General features: G+C 38.6%; 2 protein-coding genes across 2 annotated transcripts in view; one reads left to right on the forward strand and one right to left on the reverse strand.

Annotated features, from left to right (window-relative positions):
• The window catches only part of CMSS1 (cms1 ribosomal small subunit homolog), a 434878-nt gene that overhangs the window by 351342 nt on the left and 65746 nt on the right, over positions 1–17790 (reverse strand). The gene's annotated exons all lie outside the window — the stretch shown is intronic.
• FILIP1L (filamin A interacting protein 1 like) overlaps positions 15396–17790 on the forward strand; it is a 36447-nt gene continuing 34052 nt past the window's right edge. The window contains exon 1 of the mRNA XM_036744977.1: positions 15396–15501. The gene's annotated coding sequence lies outside the window, so the exon portion shown is untranslated. The remainder of the gene's footprint in view (positions 15502–17790) is intronic.

Raw genomic sequence — 17790 nt, forward strand, 5'->3', positions numbered from 1 at the left:
CTAGAAAGTCTCAGTACAGTTTAAAGCTCTAATAGCTTACATATGTATATATACATACATATACATACACACACATATGCATTAAGTAATATATTTTTTCACTGCTATTCACATGTTGTTGAACAAAGTTAGAGAAAATCACTAAATTATGATGAGTGGGTAAACTATAATTTTTTAAAAACTTTATTTCAACTGGGTCCTCTGTACCTCTCTAATCAATTCACTATTCAATTCTCTACAGCAGAGTTTCCAAACTTTTTCCATTCCTCCTAAAACCTCTTGCAATTCCCTCTCCCTTCACGCTCTCAGCTGAGAACTTTGTTTAATATTAGACCATGAGAGCTCCCTCTTCTCCCATCATTATCTGACATTACTCAGATATATCTCCCACTATCTCCTTTACCCCTATTCCTTTAAGGAGGTGTACTTTCTCCTTGTCAGGGCAAACCCCCCTACATGCATAAGTGATTCCATTCTGTCCCAGTTTCTCCAGCAGAGTGACCCCTCTATGATCTCTCTTGCACATCACCAATCTCTCCCTTTCTCCTGGCTGTTTCCGTGATGCTGATACTGAACTCATGTCTCCTTCAGTCTAAAAAAAAAACCCTCTCTTGATATCTTTTCTGGCTATTGTCCTATATCTCTCTTGATTTTCATGGCTTCTTTGAGAAGACTGTAACTATATCTCATGGATCCCATGCTGATGATTTTCAAATCTATCTTGCTCTAACCCCTCTGTTGACTCCTAATCATGCATTTCTAACCATCTATCAGACATTTCGAACTGGATGTTCTGTAGATATCTTAAGCTAAACTGAACTTAATGTCTTTCCTCCTCAGAGTATCCTCCCTTCCAAACTTCCCTATTACTGGGAAAAGTACCACTTTCCTCCCAGTCCTCCCAGGTGTGCAACCTAGGTGTCATCATCAGCTCCTCATTCTCTGTCACACCCCATTCTAACCCTTCCTCCACTCAGCCGCTCAAGTGATTCTCCAAAAGCACAGGTCTGATCATGTCTCACCCCTTCCATACACATACACGTACACACACACACACACACACACACACACACAATTCCAATGGCTCCCTATCACTTCCAGGTGTTTGGCATTCAAAGTCCTTTGTATCTCGGCCCCCACCTTTCTAGTTTTCTTAAATCTTACAGTCTCCTCTATCCCTCTCCCTCCTCTGTCCCCACCCCTCCTTGTTGTTCTTTTTATAAGATACTCTATTACCCAATTGAAGACTTTTTCGCTGATTGCCCCCTCCTGCACGGAACAGCCCTCCCTCCTGGCCTCCCTGGCCTCCTTGAAATCTCGAGCTAAAATCCTACTTTCTACAGGAGCTTCTTCCAATTCCTCTTGATTCCAGCACCCTCCCTCTGTTGATTATTTTCTATTTATCCTGTAGATAGCTTGTTTGCAAGTTGTCTTCCCCCATTAGACTATGAGCTCCCTGCAGGCAGGGACTGTCTTTTGCCTTTCTTTGTATCCCCACCACTTGGCACAGTATCTAACACACAGTAGACGCTTGATTTGTTTATTGACTGTGTGCAACTTACAGTCCTAGAGAACTACTTTAAACGCTGAGAGGTTAGGCAACTTAACCAGGGTCATACAGCTAGTACGTGCCAGAGATCGGACTTGAATCCACATCTTCCTGGGTTCAAGGCTAGTCCGTGACCCACTACAGCATGCTGATTCACATAATAGGTGCTTAATAAAAGCCCAATGACTGATATCAAAGCTAGCATCCAGCCCACAACAAGGTGGGGGGAAATCACAGAATCCAAGACCATGGGAGCTGGAAAGCACCTTCAAGTCATTTATGCAACTGGTATCACAATCATTAATCTTCTGGGCAACAAATGAAGACAGATGGTCTTTAAGGCTTTAACTAAAAGGAAGCTGTACTTACTATCTACTCTGTTTTTAACAAGATGCCAGGTCCCTCTGCAATCTAGGGGGATAATTTATGACCTTCAGGTAAATCATTTGTTATGTTAAGGGGAAGGAGAAGGATACTAAAGAGAGAGAGTGGGAAACCTTAAGTTTGGTGGTTCTGGTTTCAAGTGCTACTTCTGACTAACTAGCTATGTTGCTCCAGGCAATTATTTACCTTCTCAGTGACCCAGGAAATTCCCTAAGACTGAGTTACTGATAACTGATCATATCGGTATCAACAGAGGCAATTTCAAAATAGGTGTTTTAAAATGGGAGTTCTCTAGACCTACAAAGTCACAAGTTAGATCTTCCTCCCCACCCCACCCCCAAAAAAAGCAAGGAAAAAGAAAGAGGAAATGGATATATGTTTATTTTCCCCAACATTTTCTAACTGCTCCATCTAAAGCATTACACACCAATCATATATACCAAATGACTAATGCACTGGTCAACAAATACTGGAGACAAAGGAGAGGACTTTTTTTTTTTCTGTCTGGCAGAGATCTCCAGACACAAAAGCTAAAAATTTCACAAGATCATAGATTTAGAGCCCAAAAGAAGCTCTGATGTCCTCTAGCTAATTGAATTGTGACTATCCTAACGTCACACAGGTGGCAAAGTCAGGATTTGAAACCAGGTCTTCTGACTCCAATTCTAGCACTCTTAAAAGATTTAACCAAAAATCAGAGTTTTTAATGAAACATGAACTTTCTAGTTTGAATACAGATAAACATATTTTGGGGGAGCACAGTGGATAGAGTGCAGGGCCTGGTGTCAGGAAGATACATCTTCCTGAGGTTCAATCTGACCTCCGGCAATTAGAAGCTGTGTGACCCTAAGCAAGTCACTTGACCCTATTTGCCTCAGTTTCCTCATCTGTAAAACGAACTGGAGAAGGAAATGGCAAACCACTCCAGTATCTCCACCAAGAAAACCCCAAATAGAGGCATGGAAGGTCAGACACAATTGAAGAACAACAAAAGGCAAGTTTTAGGAGCAGTTGAAAGTAGTCCTTTAGACACTGAAGAATCCTCCCCATGGTGTGAGTTAATGCAGTTTCCAAAGTTCCCAAATGGGAGAACCTTCCTATTGTCATTATAAAGACCTGAGAATCTCACATCTCAATCTCAGTCCTGCAACCTCACCTTGCAGCCTTAATAAGATTCTGAATTAGGAAAGAGAAAGAAAAAGTCACAGCCATAAGGCAGTAAAACCAAGGTAATGCTCTTTAGGTCACCGATAAGAAAGAAATTTTTAGCAGTACAACTTGCAGAACATAAAATAATTAGGTAACTGACAGGTGCAGCTAGATTTCTTTTCCTTAAGGAAAGGGGAATAGTACAAAATAAATATCACGGGATCATAGGTTATAAAGAGCTGGAAGGGAAGGGAGGAAAAGGGACATGAAAGGAATAAGCATTTACGTAGTGTCTACTATGTGCCAGGCACTGTGCTAAATATTTTCCAAATATTATCTCATTTGATCCTAAAACCAACTCTATGAGGTCCCAATATTATAGGAAACTGAAGCAAAGAGAGTCCAATGACTTGCCCAGGTCATATAGCTAGTAAGCGTCCGGGGCCGCATTTGAGCTCAGGTCTTCCTGACTCCAAGCCCAGCGTTCTCCCCACCGCATGACCTTACATCAGAACCCATCTGATCTAACCCATTCATTTTACAAGTGGGAAAAATAAGGCCCAGTGAGGTCAAGTGATCTGCCCAAGATTACATGGGTAATAAATGGCAGAACCAAATTTCAAATCTGACTCCAAATCTAGCCCTCCTTCCCAATAGGTGACACACTATCATAAAGAGGCCAATATGAGAGAACAGACAAGATTTGGTAACAGACTGAATATGGGGGATAAGTATGAATGAGGATGATCCCATGGCTGCAAGCCTGGCTAACTGGGAGGATGTTGGTGTCTTTAACAGTAATGGGAAAGCTTGGAAGAAGGGAGGGTTTAGGGGAAGAGTATTAACTCACAGTTTGAGACATCCAAAAGGTAGTTAGTGATTCATGACTGTAGTTTAGGGAAAGAGACTTATGTAGAAAGTTTATATAACTCTGGGAACTACATGCACAGAGATAACTGAACCTAGTGAATGAAATCACTAAGTAGAATAGTGCCAAGTGAAAGGAGAAGGCGGCCCAAGACAGGGTCGGGTGGGATGCTCTTAGTTAAGCATGACATGGATGAAGAACCAGCAAGGGAGCCTAAGGAGGGGTCAGACAAGCAGGAGAACCGGGAGAGAGCAGTGTCACAAAAACCTAAAGGGAAGAGAGTAACAAAGAGAAGAGTGATCAACAGTGATGGCATCAAAGGCTGCAGAGCCACATTTGTATCTTCTCTCTGAATATATGAAGAACCATAGTGTGACTTCACTCAATCCTTTAAAAGTAAAGAAGATAATGAGAGGAATCTCTGAGTCAGATTTTTTCATTTATTTGAGCTCCAACCCACAGTACACCTTTGGAACTGTTCCCCATCTGTCCCCTTTCAAAATCATCCCCCGCCCTCCCCCCCCGAACTGCTAAATTGATATTACTAAAACACAAGTCTGACCGTGTCACTTTCCTGGTTCAAGAAGTTTCAATGCCTCTCAATTGTCTCACGGATAATTCCCAGACCTCCTACTAATAAGTGTCTGAGGCCTCATTTGAATTCAGGAAGAGGAGGCTTCCTGACTCAAGGTGAGGTAGTCTATCCACTGCACCACCCAGCTGCCCCAAATAAAAATGGGGACCACTAAACTACACATAAGGATCCCTGTGGGCAGCATATTGACTTAGAAACCCACAGATTAATATTATCTGTGTTTTATTGTATTTTTACTTATTTTGTTAAATATTTCCCCATTGCATTTTAATCTGGTTTGGGCTGTATTTGGGAATATTGTGGGTTGCAATGTGTCCCAGGATGGAACCATGACGCCTTGGATCTAGTCCAATCTCTTCATTTTACAGAAGAGGAAAGTCAAGTCCAGATGCTACGGGTTAAATGGCTTTATGTGGAAGAGTGATACAGTTAAGAAGAAAGCAGGTCCTCTAAACCCAAAGCCATCGATGTACTGTGCTGTCTCCTATTTCTGTCTCTACTTTACAGATTAGGAAATAAGTAAAGAAAGCTACTCAGCTGTAGACTGATGACCAGAACTGAGTGCTTCAGCAGGTCACAGCTCTTGTGTCTGGCTTTTCTCCTTACTACTCATCCAATCTTATTTCCTTCCACTTTCGGAGAGGCAACCCATCTTCTCAGGTCTACTCCTGGTCTCCCCCTGAACACACCAGGCTTAGCCCTGCCTTGGTACCTGTTGTACTGTGATTCCACCTAGAATTTCCTCCTCCTCTGCTCTCCTCTGTCCATAGCTTATCTGTATTTCAAAGAACCTCAAATCCTACCTTCTCCTTGAAGCATTTCCAGAATACTCAAAACTGGACTGATCTATCTCCTTCTCTAAATTCCTGTTACATCTAGAGCTAGTATTTAACACTTTATCACTTAAATGCTGCCTCATTTTTCAGGGATGTTAGTCATATGTCCCAAGCTAGTCTTTAAGTTCCCTGAGGGCTACTACATGCTTCATAATTCTTTTACAACTCCCACAGCATGCAGAACTGATTTAGTGGCCACTCAATAAATAGTTGTTGACAGATGAATTTAAAATAAATCATTACCTACTGAACAGGTGGAATTGTTACACTTTAAGTTCTAAACTGTCTCCCTTCCTCCTGCCCTCCCCTGCAAAAGAGGACACCATTACACACACACACACACACACACACACACACACACACACACACTAAGCATATTGTGTGTGCATACATACACACACAGAAACATGCAACTACTCTAAGCATACTTCTATCAGTTCCTTTTCTGGAAAAGGACAGCATCTTCCTTTGCAGTTGATTTGAGTTTTTATGACACTCAAAATAACTTAGTTGTTCTCTGAACAATACTGCTCTTGCTGTATACAATGTTCTCTTGGTTCTGCTCATTTCACACTTCATTATTTCAGGCAAGTCTTTTCATGTTTTTCTAAAATCAAGCAGCTCAACATTTTTTATGGCACAATATCAGCTCATCATTTCTTATGGCACAATAATATTCCATCACAACCATATACCAAACTTGTTTAGCCATTCTCCAATTCGTGGGCATCTCCTCAATTTCCAGTTCCTTGCCAATACAATGAGAGTTGCTGTAAGTATTTTAAAACACATAGATTCTTTTCCTTTTTTCTAGATCAACAGATTTAAAGGAGAAACATAGAGAAAATATAAAAGCACCACAGAAATTAATTTTTAGAACTGAGTAGACCTGAAGCCCATTTGTAGACAGATATGCTAGGAAGGAGCCAGTGGAGAGGGATAGCTAGAAGAAGATTCATCAGAAAGAAAAAATTACTAATTCCTCAATCAAGGTCAGGGAGAAGGCAATTTTTTTTTTTTTGCCTTACTACAAAACAATTTGTCAGTCTTCCATCACTACTACCAAAGAAGTGACTGTGAATGATTTGAGCTGCTAACAAGCAGTCAAGTGGCCCACTGGTGTACAGACAGCTGGGTTCAAAGGGAGATGAAAAAACCCTTGGTTAACTCACAAGCAGAATCATGAGTTCCTGCATTCTCTAGAATTAACATTACAGTAAATCACTATAAGTGATAGATAATACATGAGTCATCCGACTTACAGACAAGATCCCATAGGATCACATGTAAGTGACTAGGAGGGTGACAGCAAGATGATATTCACCTGAAATGGAAATGAAGATGGCACTGTTGGTTTTACTCTAGAGTGGATCTAATTAATAAAACGTAAGGTCTTTGAGGGAAGGAACTGGTTTTTTTGTTGTTGTTTTATCCACAGCATCTACGAACAGATCTTTGTACACAGTAACAACTTTTTAATTGATTGATTTGTGCTCTCATGCCAAAGACAAATCAGATTGCAAGCAGGAATCTTTTATTCCTATATAGTTCACACTTCAATAATCAACAAGTCATTTGCTCATGGATGATGAGAATCACGAATGCCTTATCAATAAAGGACAAGTTTTAAAATGTGCCCAAATATGACTGATGTTCGCACTTCCCAATATTAGCATATTCATGCTAGTCAAAGCACAAGGTCCTTCCTATCCTAACAACCCAGCACGTTGTATACAAAGGAGAAAAGATGAAATCTGGGAGACTTTCTAGTTGTTACCAAAGTAAAGTAAGTAAAACCTGAAAACAATTTATACTGTAACATCAATATTATAAAAATGAACGATTCTGAAAGGCTTAACAGCTCTGATCAACTAAATGGCCAAACACAATCTGAGAGAACTGATAAAGAATAAAGAATGTTGTCCACTTCATGAGAGATAACAGACTCCCCTTCCCCTCAAAAAAGAATAAGAAATGAATTTTTGGATGTGACTAATGTGGGAATGTATATATTTTGTTTGATTATGCTTATGTGATACCTCCCCTCCTTCCCTCGATTCCTCCTCCTCCTCCTTTTCCTCCTCCCTTCCTCTTTTCCCTCTTTCTTGGGGGTAGACGGAGATAAAAGGGGAAAAGTGAATGCTTGACAATAGAAAAAAAAATAAAAATAAGTAATATAGAGCAGATACGAGATAGGTGTACAGTTCTCTCAAAAATTAAAAAATAAGGGGAATAAAAGACAAATTTGGAAGACCCAGTGATAGAAATCTGGCTGGGGGAAAAAGAGCATGCACACTCTCTGTTCTATCAAAAAGGATGTTGCTGGCTAAAGGGAAGCAGGGAACTTTCAGAAGTAAAACATTCACATGTTGGTGGCATTGGCTCTTTATTCACCACCATCCCTCTTAGGAGTTATGGCACTTTACCTTAACTATGCAAACAGCAAAAGATCTCAAATGGTAACTCTGATAAAATAACCACAAGTTGCTAAAATGAGATCACTAGGGGAAAAATACAAGTAGGAGGGATTTCAATACGGGTTAAAAAATCAAGATAGAGGTTTTCTTTCAGTAGCAGAACTATTTTGCGTCAGCAAATGGGGACTAATATGCCTGTTGGGGGAAGTGTGATATAATAGAAATGATCAGAGAAGTGTAATACAGAGGAAAGAATTACAGGTTTAGAGTTAAGAGGGCCTGGTTTTGAATCCTCCCTCTGTTACTTATTACCTGCATTATGGTGGGCAATTCACTTAACTGCCCAGGGTCACTTTCCTCACTAGTAAAATGAGAGAATTGGACTAGTCAATTCCTATGGTCCCTTTTCAGCTCTAAATCTGTGAACCAATGTGTAGGTATTTATTTGCTGTGTACATACATACACACATAGAGGAGTCTAAAGACAGACCCTGCTTCTCCAAAAAAATGGTGACATTAGTCATAGATCTTTTGATACTAGAAGACTCATACATCAAGAGATTCAGCATCAGGCTGCCTCATAATATAAAGAATGTTTGAACTGGATGAGACAGACCTTAAAGACCATCAAATCCAACTTCCTCTTTTTACAAGTGGGGAAAATGAGGCCCAGAGAGATGAAGCACTTTGTTCATGGTCATACTCCTTGAGAGGCAGCATGGTGCAATGGATAGAGAACTAGCCTTATTAACAGAAGATCTGAGTTCCAGTTCAACCACTGATATACAACAGCTGTATGGCCCTGGGCAAATCACTTAGCCTTTCAGTGACCTAGTCAATCCTTTAAAACTCTAAATCACAGAGAAGACACAGATCTGCATTAACTGGGGTACTTTCCTCAACCAGGAGGGCCTAACACCAATGAAATCACAGACTTGGTCCCTATCCCTCCCCACACTATTAGTGGCAGAGACAGAATTAAAAAACACACCACTGCGGACTCACAAAGCAGGTGGTCAGAATTCTTACTTGAAGAAATTACTAATCTGGACATTTTCACTTAATACAAATGTATGTTTATATGTAAGTATATGTCTATATAAATTCATATGTAAATATATGCCCTTTATTCACTTCTTGGTAGATTTATATTTTTAAAGCAAAAGGCCAATTTTACCAAGCTACATATACTAACAAAGTAAAGCTATTTAATTCCCCAAATTAATACAAGGTAAGGAATATTTGAGTTTCCAAAGATGAAAGGGAATAGTTAAACTTAATCTACCTCTCTTTTTTTAACTCTGGCCAAACATCTTAGTGATACCCTAAAGTATTTTCCATTCTCTTTAAATAAAACCATTTCTGCTGTAATTGGTGCCCATGGACTTTTCCAAAAAAGTTTTCCCTTGGTCAAGGGTGGCTCGATGCATATACAAAAAGACAATCTGCCACACTTGTTTTCTTCAAAAGTTCATTACTTTTTAAAAAAGCATAATAAGCATAAACTATTTGACAGAGTCACTTTAAAAATGGACTGGATAAAGCAGTGGGAACAATCTGTACTGGCAAAGGACAAAGAAGATGACCTAATAGGTCTTTTCCATCTCTAATTTCTGTGATTCTAGGGTTTTTTTTTCTTTTTCTTTTTTTTTTTTTTTGCTCCTGCAGTAATACTTGTGAGTACAACAATTTCTCAAAACTATTATTAGTTACTAAGGAAACGAAACATGTTTGCAGAAATAAATAAGCAAACTTATGGGACCTAAATAGCAGGCCTTTCCTCTTCCCTATTTAATTCTCTCATGGTGGCGTCATTTTATCAATCCTTAATTCTTGCCAAGTCATCCTGCTGACCCATTGGCTCTCTCATTGGAGTACTTCAGCGAATTCATATCTTACTGTGTAAACTAAGTCTATTAGGTTTTCCATTAAATAGAAGAGTCTTTGTTAAATACAAGGATCCATGCCTGTCCTGCTAAACCTTTGGACCTGAAGGATTCAAGATCAAACCTTATATGGAGGAAAAAAACCCAAATACAGTAGTTCCACAGACACCAAGGAATGTTGGTTAAATATAGAGTAGTTCCTATAAGATAACCATTTCTAGAGAGATACATAGTGAGCTCTCCAGAAAAGTAATCAAAGGATGAAACTACACGAAAACCTCCCCTCAATTTCATTTAAATGTATCTTTAAAAGGCCTAACATTATCTAGTAGCATCATGAGACCAACAATATAGACTGACAGCTAATGCTGGAGTCAGCCTAGGTTAGGTGGCTTTGCTGGGTATCATGTTGTTCAGTCACTTTTCAGTTGTGTCAGACTCTCTGTGACCCCATCTGGGGTTCTCTTGGCAAAGATACTGGACTGGTTTGCCATTTCCTTCTCCAGCTCATTTCACATTTGAGGAAACTGAACCAAGCAGGGTTAAGTGATTTGCCCAGAGTCAAACAGCTAGTGAGTGTCTGAAGCCAGATTTGAACGCAAAAAGATGAATCTTTTTAACTCCAAGCCCAGCATTTCATCCTCTGCACCACCTAGCTACCCGCTGGGTACCACAGGATCATGGACATGGAGCTAGAAGGAACTTTAGAGCCCATTAAAGCCCAAACTTCTCATTTTACAGATGAGGAAAACTGAAACCCAGAGAATAGCTTGTCCAAGGTCACACAGGTAGTAAGTGACATGGTGGGGATTAGCACCTAAGTCCTTTTGACTCCAAAGTCTTTCTGCTATATGCCCTTACTCAATGCTCTGTAAAAAGCAGAAGAAGAAGGAGAGTGAACAATGAAAAGCAACATATACAAGGGAGGAGAAACAGATATATAAGTCATAGATATGGGAGGCAAAGTTCAAAGTCATTCAGTTAAATGCTGTGGTTAAAAGCATCTCAAGTTTGAGATTCTTTGTCTTAGAGTATATAGACTTGCTGTATATTTTGCATTATATATTATATATAAAAACATATTTGCATATATGTTACACACACACACACACACACACACACACACACACACACACACACACAGGAGGGCAGGTAGCATATGGGATAGAGGGACAGTTTTACAGGTTTTATTTTTGTTGGTTTCATTATCCAGTGAAGACTTTCCCTCCCGGACTTCCTTTTTGGCACCCAGTTCTGTGTTCCACTCGGTGTTCAAAAATCACCTTCTGCCTTCCCTTACTGAACTGTGGGGCAGTAGAGCAGAAACAAATGGAAACAGGCAACTTCAGGCTTGGCTAATGTATGGGGGCACAGCTGCTTTGCAAGAGGGTTACACATGTGAGAGAGTACTGTGGTGCAGAATAAATTAACACTAAAGGGTCACGCTCTGGCCAACACCAACTATGAACTGGGAATTTAATGCAACACAAAATTGTGGAGCCCCCGTACCCCTTTCCTCCTGTCCCACTCTGTCCTCCACATTTTACTCTTAAGATGCTCCTCCACAGAAACATAAAACCTAAGTTTTTTGTTAGTGCTTTCATACTGGTTCAGCCAAATGGTGAAGAAAGCTCTAAGTTTAGAATGAGCATTCTTCAGGACTACAGCAAAGCAGGGACTTTACCTATGAGCTCCCCCCAAAAGAATGGGCAACAAAAGACTAAGCAAGCTATGAAGAAGGCTTGGTTGATCTAAGTTTTGTTGGACTCAACCGAATGCCTGAAGATGGTCCCAAGTTAGTGATGAAATATAAACAACTAATATTAAAAAATGGGAAATGAAGCTTGTAAAAAGAGGGAAAGGAAGAACAGTTACTTTCTTTAAAAAAATATAAAAGAGATTGAGACATTTTTGACATATTTTAACACAGATACTTCCCAATACACATCCAAATAAAACCCACCTCAGAGAATATTACCTGAAAACAGTTTATTGAATGTTAATGACATACCTCTTTTCTGTTAACTGTAATACTACAGCACTCATGATGACTGTGCCTCTCAACATTAACTTTATTTATATTGTAATAGTCATTGTGAATACTGAAGTCATTTTGTAAAAATAATTTAGGAGAGCTGTTGTTAATAATCTGGGGTGCCTACTGCATGCCCAGGGCATTTAAAAATAGTTAAACCACAATTATTATTATATTTCTAATGCTAACACTTGTAACACTGGTATAGAACTAATAATATTTCTTAGCACTATCTCATATATTACCTTCCACATATTAGAAAGCATTTAGTCAGGAAGAAAAATTTCTTCAGTACTCATCCTAGATAAAAATATCAAAGTTTTTGTGGCTAAACAAGACCAAGTAAAGAGTCTTTGGAAGACTAAATGTACAGAGGATTTAAATTTTAAGATGTACTGTAACTTCCTGTGTATAAAAATAGTCAGTCTTACAGCAGAGAGAACAGGTCTTAGGAGTGCAGATTCCCCCTCCCCCTAGGCAATACCTGAGTCTCAGTAATTCTACTTTAAATCTGCATAATGGAAGTAGTAGGAAAAAAGGCTAGAAAATGAAAAATATTTCTATAGAACAGAGTTGACTGCGAAATAAATAACATAATTCACATATAAGTTGTAATAGATTTCTTACACAGTAATAACATATTTACATAGTGCTTGAAAACTTTGTAAAGCAAAACTGGACACATATTTCATGCCTTATAATAACTTTGTGAAGGACTATAGGTATTAATTATATGACAGCTATGTGGCACAGTTGATAGAGCACAGATCCTGGAGTCAAGATGACTCATTTTCCTGAGTTCAAATCTGGCCTCAGACACTTACTAGCTGTGCAATCCTGGGCAAATCACTTAACCCTGTTTGCCTCAGTTTCCTCATATGTCAAATGAGCTGGAGAAGGAAATGGCAAAGCACTACAATATCTTTGCCAAGAAAACCCCAAATGGGGTCATGAAGAGTGAGACCTGACTGAAACAACTAAACAACAACCACAAACAGGTATTATTATATCCACTTTACAGATAAGGAAGCTGAGGCTTGGAGGTTTAAATGATTTGCTCAAGGCCATACAGCTACCATGTCTTCCAGAAGTCAATTCCAACACTCTATCCCCTTTGCCATGACGTCTCTCCATATGGTCAAATTAAGAATAAATAGTCACGTTTAGAATGAATGATACCCAATTCTACAATGAACAAAAGAACTGTTGCACATACCTCATAAGGAGAATGAATGCATTTGTACTGAATCCTACTCATTACTTTGCCTGTTGTACTCTAATGAGCTGTAAGATGTAAGCCATCTTGTAAGATGGCTGGTTGGACTTGGGGTGGTGATATACGGCTATGAAGGTAAATTAATTGAGGAATGCATTAATTAGCCAAATAGCTTTCTTAGCACCACACCTTAACCTAGTCACTGAACTAATTAGCCAAAAGTCAGTCCAAGGCAGGACATATCCATCATTTCCTTTACAGACAAATCATGTGCTACGACCTTACTCCTGGGTGCCATCAAGTCAGGTTCAGCCTAGAACATAAACAATGTAGTATCCTAGAAAGGGACCAAATATTAATCCCAGTCTCCCCACCTCACTCTTCCCCCACCCCCTAGTACCTTAATACAGATCTTTCACCTAGTTAACTTCTCTGCACTTCTGATTTCAACATATATAACATGGGGACTTTGGGCAACATGATTCTGCCATATGTAAAGTGGAGTGAAAAACAGAAGCCCAATCTATTTTATATGTGAACTTATACACACATACATATACATATATAAAAGAATGAATTATAAATAACACAAAGCATTTATACAAAAATAAAAAACAATACTAATGGCAGAGTCAGATTGGTAAATATTCAACACCACTTGTATTTAAGTCAAAGGCAAACTCAAAGTACAGAATACCACATGAGTACCTTTAACTAGAAACTCTAATCAGTCTGGGGCTGAGTTTCTGCCAAAATAGCTTATGCCTCATATAATGCTCATAACAGTGACTATATCCCATCTTGAATGATATGGCTTAAAAGCCTCCTGAAGGTTTCTCAATCCACTTGGGGCATGAAGGGGAGTTCACTAATAAAATAACTATAAAGTAAGTGCTTCATGAATTCAGAGTATAGAAATGCTCACTGACGATTGAGCAACGCTATGCAAACCTCTAAAAAACTGATGGAAAGATGTCCGCAGATGAAGCTTTAAGCCTAGCTAACGGGTATATAGCTGGTCATCTCTCCCAGTCAAGCAAACAAATCTATTAAAAAATCAAATGATGGAAGAAGTCAGTATAAATTCTGTCTTGATGGTACCCAGTGATTTGATACCTAGTGGAGAAACAGCTAAACCAAGCCCACAATAAACAATCAAGGCAAATGTAGTACACAATTTCTACTCTACATCTTTATTCTAAACCTCTCTCCTATCTATTCTTCTAAAACTTCAACACATGACAAAAAGCACACTATTTTCATTACTTTTATTGGCTAAACATATGGAAACAATAATTCTATAGACATATGTACATCATATTAGGAAGCAATCCTATTTTAATGCAATTTTTAAAGAGCTTCTAAATAGATTTAAGCTATTAAAACCATTCAATTCATCTGAAGCCTGCAAATAAAGCAACCCCATCTATAATTTATTTAGCAGAACTGTACAATTCGGTGAGGACCCTGACTTCAGAAGTTAATTCTCAATGTGCACAGGAATTAGGAGGATAAATCTCATTAACCCTACACAGGATTTATATGCGCAAACTTCCTCCCACACTAGAAGGTTACAGACTTCACCCATTTTTAGTTTCTTCTTGTTTGGGGAAAGCAGCTTTGTTGTTGTCATTGTAGTAACAGGGCAGGGGGTAGAGGGGTGGGGGAGAGGTGTTAAGAGACTGTACATGCAGAATGGAAGGAATAAGAAAGAAGATGGTTCTTAAGCTAAATTCTACTTTTATGGTTTCCCCTGTGAACATAAAACAAAGCATTTATTTTCCCTAAAAACATTTCTCTGGAAACTGATCACTTCTAACTGAATTAACTAAAATAAGGACATGCAGAAATTGGGAAGGGGCATACTCAGAAAGGAAAGGTTCATTTGGGGGGAAAAAAATTAAAAAAAAATAAAATTTCATCTGGCCTTCCCATCATCACTTGAGGAATTGTTTGGTAGTTACATCATCAGGAAATAAAATACTATCCTCTGAGGACCCCAACTCTTTACAAAGAGATTTTTTTTCCCTGACGTCTGAAATCACCTTCAGAGGCTGTTCTCCTCAACCCTATCTCTTCTTCCCCATCCCTCCTTCCAACCCCCTAAGACTATTCACAAAAACCTTCCCGGCTTTCAGCTAGGGAACCAAGGTAGGGGGTGTTATTAAAAACTAATCAGCTAATGGCTCTCAATGTTTTATTATCAATAACAAGAAGGAACTGGTACAGCTTGGCCTTCCGTACATTCTTCTCCCAGTGAACTGGATAGACAAATGAAATACTTCACACAGTCCTGACCGTCAGCGGGAGCCAGAACCCATTAATAAGCTTTCTCAGTTCTGGCTATCACTAAAGTACACTAGTCAGACACGACGAGTCTGCACAACACAGAGTTCCTTATATGGTAATGCCATGACGTAATGCTCCATAGGCTTGGGGCATGCAAAGAGCCTATCTCTCATTGTTTAGTACAAGTCCTGGAATGCTCGCATCTCTGATGTCTGAGAGGACTCAGCACTAAGAGGCAGGGGCTAAATCATGGGATTCCTCAGCAGATACATCTGAGGTAAGAGAGAGAAAGCTGTCCTTTCTTTTCCTCTTAAGAAAACAAGGAGCCCTTCTGTCAGAAAGAGCACTGAGCTAGTGTAGATAGGTCTGTTCTCTCCCTTTCTTTCTTTTAACATGCTCTCGGAATTACAGCCTGTAAACAGGTTTCACAAAGTGTGTTCAATTAACCCTTGTAGAAAACCGTTCTCAACTTATCCTAACTTAAACACGAGCTGCAGAAGAAAACAGATGAGGCATTTTGATTTTAAATGTTAAGAAGGGGGGAAAAGTTAGGCATTACACACACTTTCCAAGTGAGTGCACATGGAGTACTGCCTATATTTAAGCAGCTTTGAGAAAAAGTAAAAACGAATTGTAAAACACCCACTAGCGCCTGCATTTGTATCTCTGTGGTTGGGTGACAAAAGGCACATATGCCATCGGTAGACTGCTTACTGATTTAGTGATTTAACTGCAAATTTTGTGTGAAATATTAAGAACATGCCCAGCTTGAATTATCATGTGCCCGGCTTGAAAGTAAAACCAATTTAAGACTTAGAATGGGACGCTCACTATTTAACTAGCCTGCATTTATCTATAGTATACTTCTCCTTTCTGAATCGAGCATGCAAATGTCAATGTGGAAAGAGGAAGTAACTGCCAGAGCTCTGAGTTCTAACTGTTTTTGCTTTAACTCTGGTCACTGGGTAAATGTACTAAATCTATTCACCCTAAGATGATGTTTTGGATCAAGTGTGCTCTGTAGAAAACTGCTTTCTTGATAGGATATGTCTACAAAAACTATTTTGTTATTCAGTAGAGTTGTTGGGTTTTTGGACATCTAAATCTAGAAGGAGCTAATGCTATAAATTAATTCTGATGGTATAAGAAAACACAGTCAGCAAGCTTGATAAAAATGTGTAAGATACTTGGCTTCTTTTCCCAAAATTAAACTCGGCAGATATTTTTTTTCTAATGACAAGTATACAGTTCTTCCAAGTTGAGAAACCAGATTAGCTGCTATATTGTAGTTGGAATGAAATAGTTATATGCTTTTTTGGTTATGCTGTACTTGGACTAAACATATATTAGAAGACATAAAAATTAAATCTACTGTGACAGAACTATTTCCTCTTAAAACTCACCCCTGTGTTTTATAGTATGTATAGTGGAGACTAAGTGTTTCACAGGCATAGCTTACTGACACGTGAATAACCATAACTAAGTTTTAAAAGATACCTCTGCATGTGAACACTCCCACCTCATTTACTGGAGCTAACGACTAAACAGGGCAGTTATAATAACATAATGGTCAGGTTCGGGGTCTTTTTTTTTTGGTTGTTTTTTTTTTAATTCAAGATTTAAATTTTAAATGAAAAGACAAAACAGACAGTAGGAGATTTAACATCTGTAAAATTTTTTATACCCTCCAAATTTGGGTCATGCTTGCATATTACTATTCTCTCCTGTTATCAAATTCTTATAAATTCATGAGGAAAATAACATCTTCCACTTTTGTCTCAATTAGTAGAATTTTACCAATTCACTACTGTAGAGCAATTAGAGGCTCTTGTTTCTAGCACCCCAAGAGAAAATTTATTTTTCATTCAGGTTGAAAACAGGTTAAGGGACCTGCAAGTTAGTACTGATAAGTAAGTTTCCTTAGAACTATTATTTTAAGCTTAGAGAAGCCTACAATAATATGAAGAGAAAAAAAAGGCCAACACCCAGGCCATTGTGAAGAAATACTGAATATGCAGTAACAAAGTTGTTTATTTGGTATAGGCTGTAATTGGAAGAGGAAAAAATCCCTGCCTTAGGCAAAAGGTTATTCTGTTCTTTTGAATCTAATATAGAAGGGAAACAGAAACCATTAATTACTGTTTCAGCTATACCCAAAGTACCATCTGTATCATAAGCTACAGCTAGCCTGTTGAAAACATAACCTCTATCAAAGCTCTTTACAGCTGTATTTCCCATATCTGGATTTTTTAAAAGAGAGTAAAAGCATTGATTTGTCCTTCATGTCCTCCCCTCCAAAAAAACACACATATATACACACACTTCAGCATTCTACAGCCTTTTTTCTTCCAGTTTATTATTTTTAAATCATAGTGTAAAGCACCTTAAGTGGCACCCCTATTTCAAACGTAAATTCTTCCTAAATTTGTATTCTTCTAGGATGGATAATCAATTCCTAATTCTCAGGAAATCTATGTGTTAGAAAGAGTTAATTTTAAAATTGATGTGTTTATAACTTTCAAGGCTAATGAATGTATATCAACTTGATAAAGCTAATGTAACTCTA

This window comes from Trichosurus vulpecula, chromosome 2 (genome assembly GCF_011100635.1).
Source record: "Trichosurus vulpecula isolate mTriVul1 chromosome 2, mTriVul1.pri, whole genome shotgun sequence".
NCBI lineage: Eukaryota > Metazoa > Chordata > Mammalia > Diprotodontia > Phalangeridae > Trichosurus > Trichosurus vulpecula.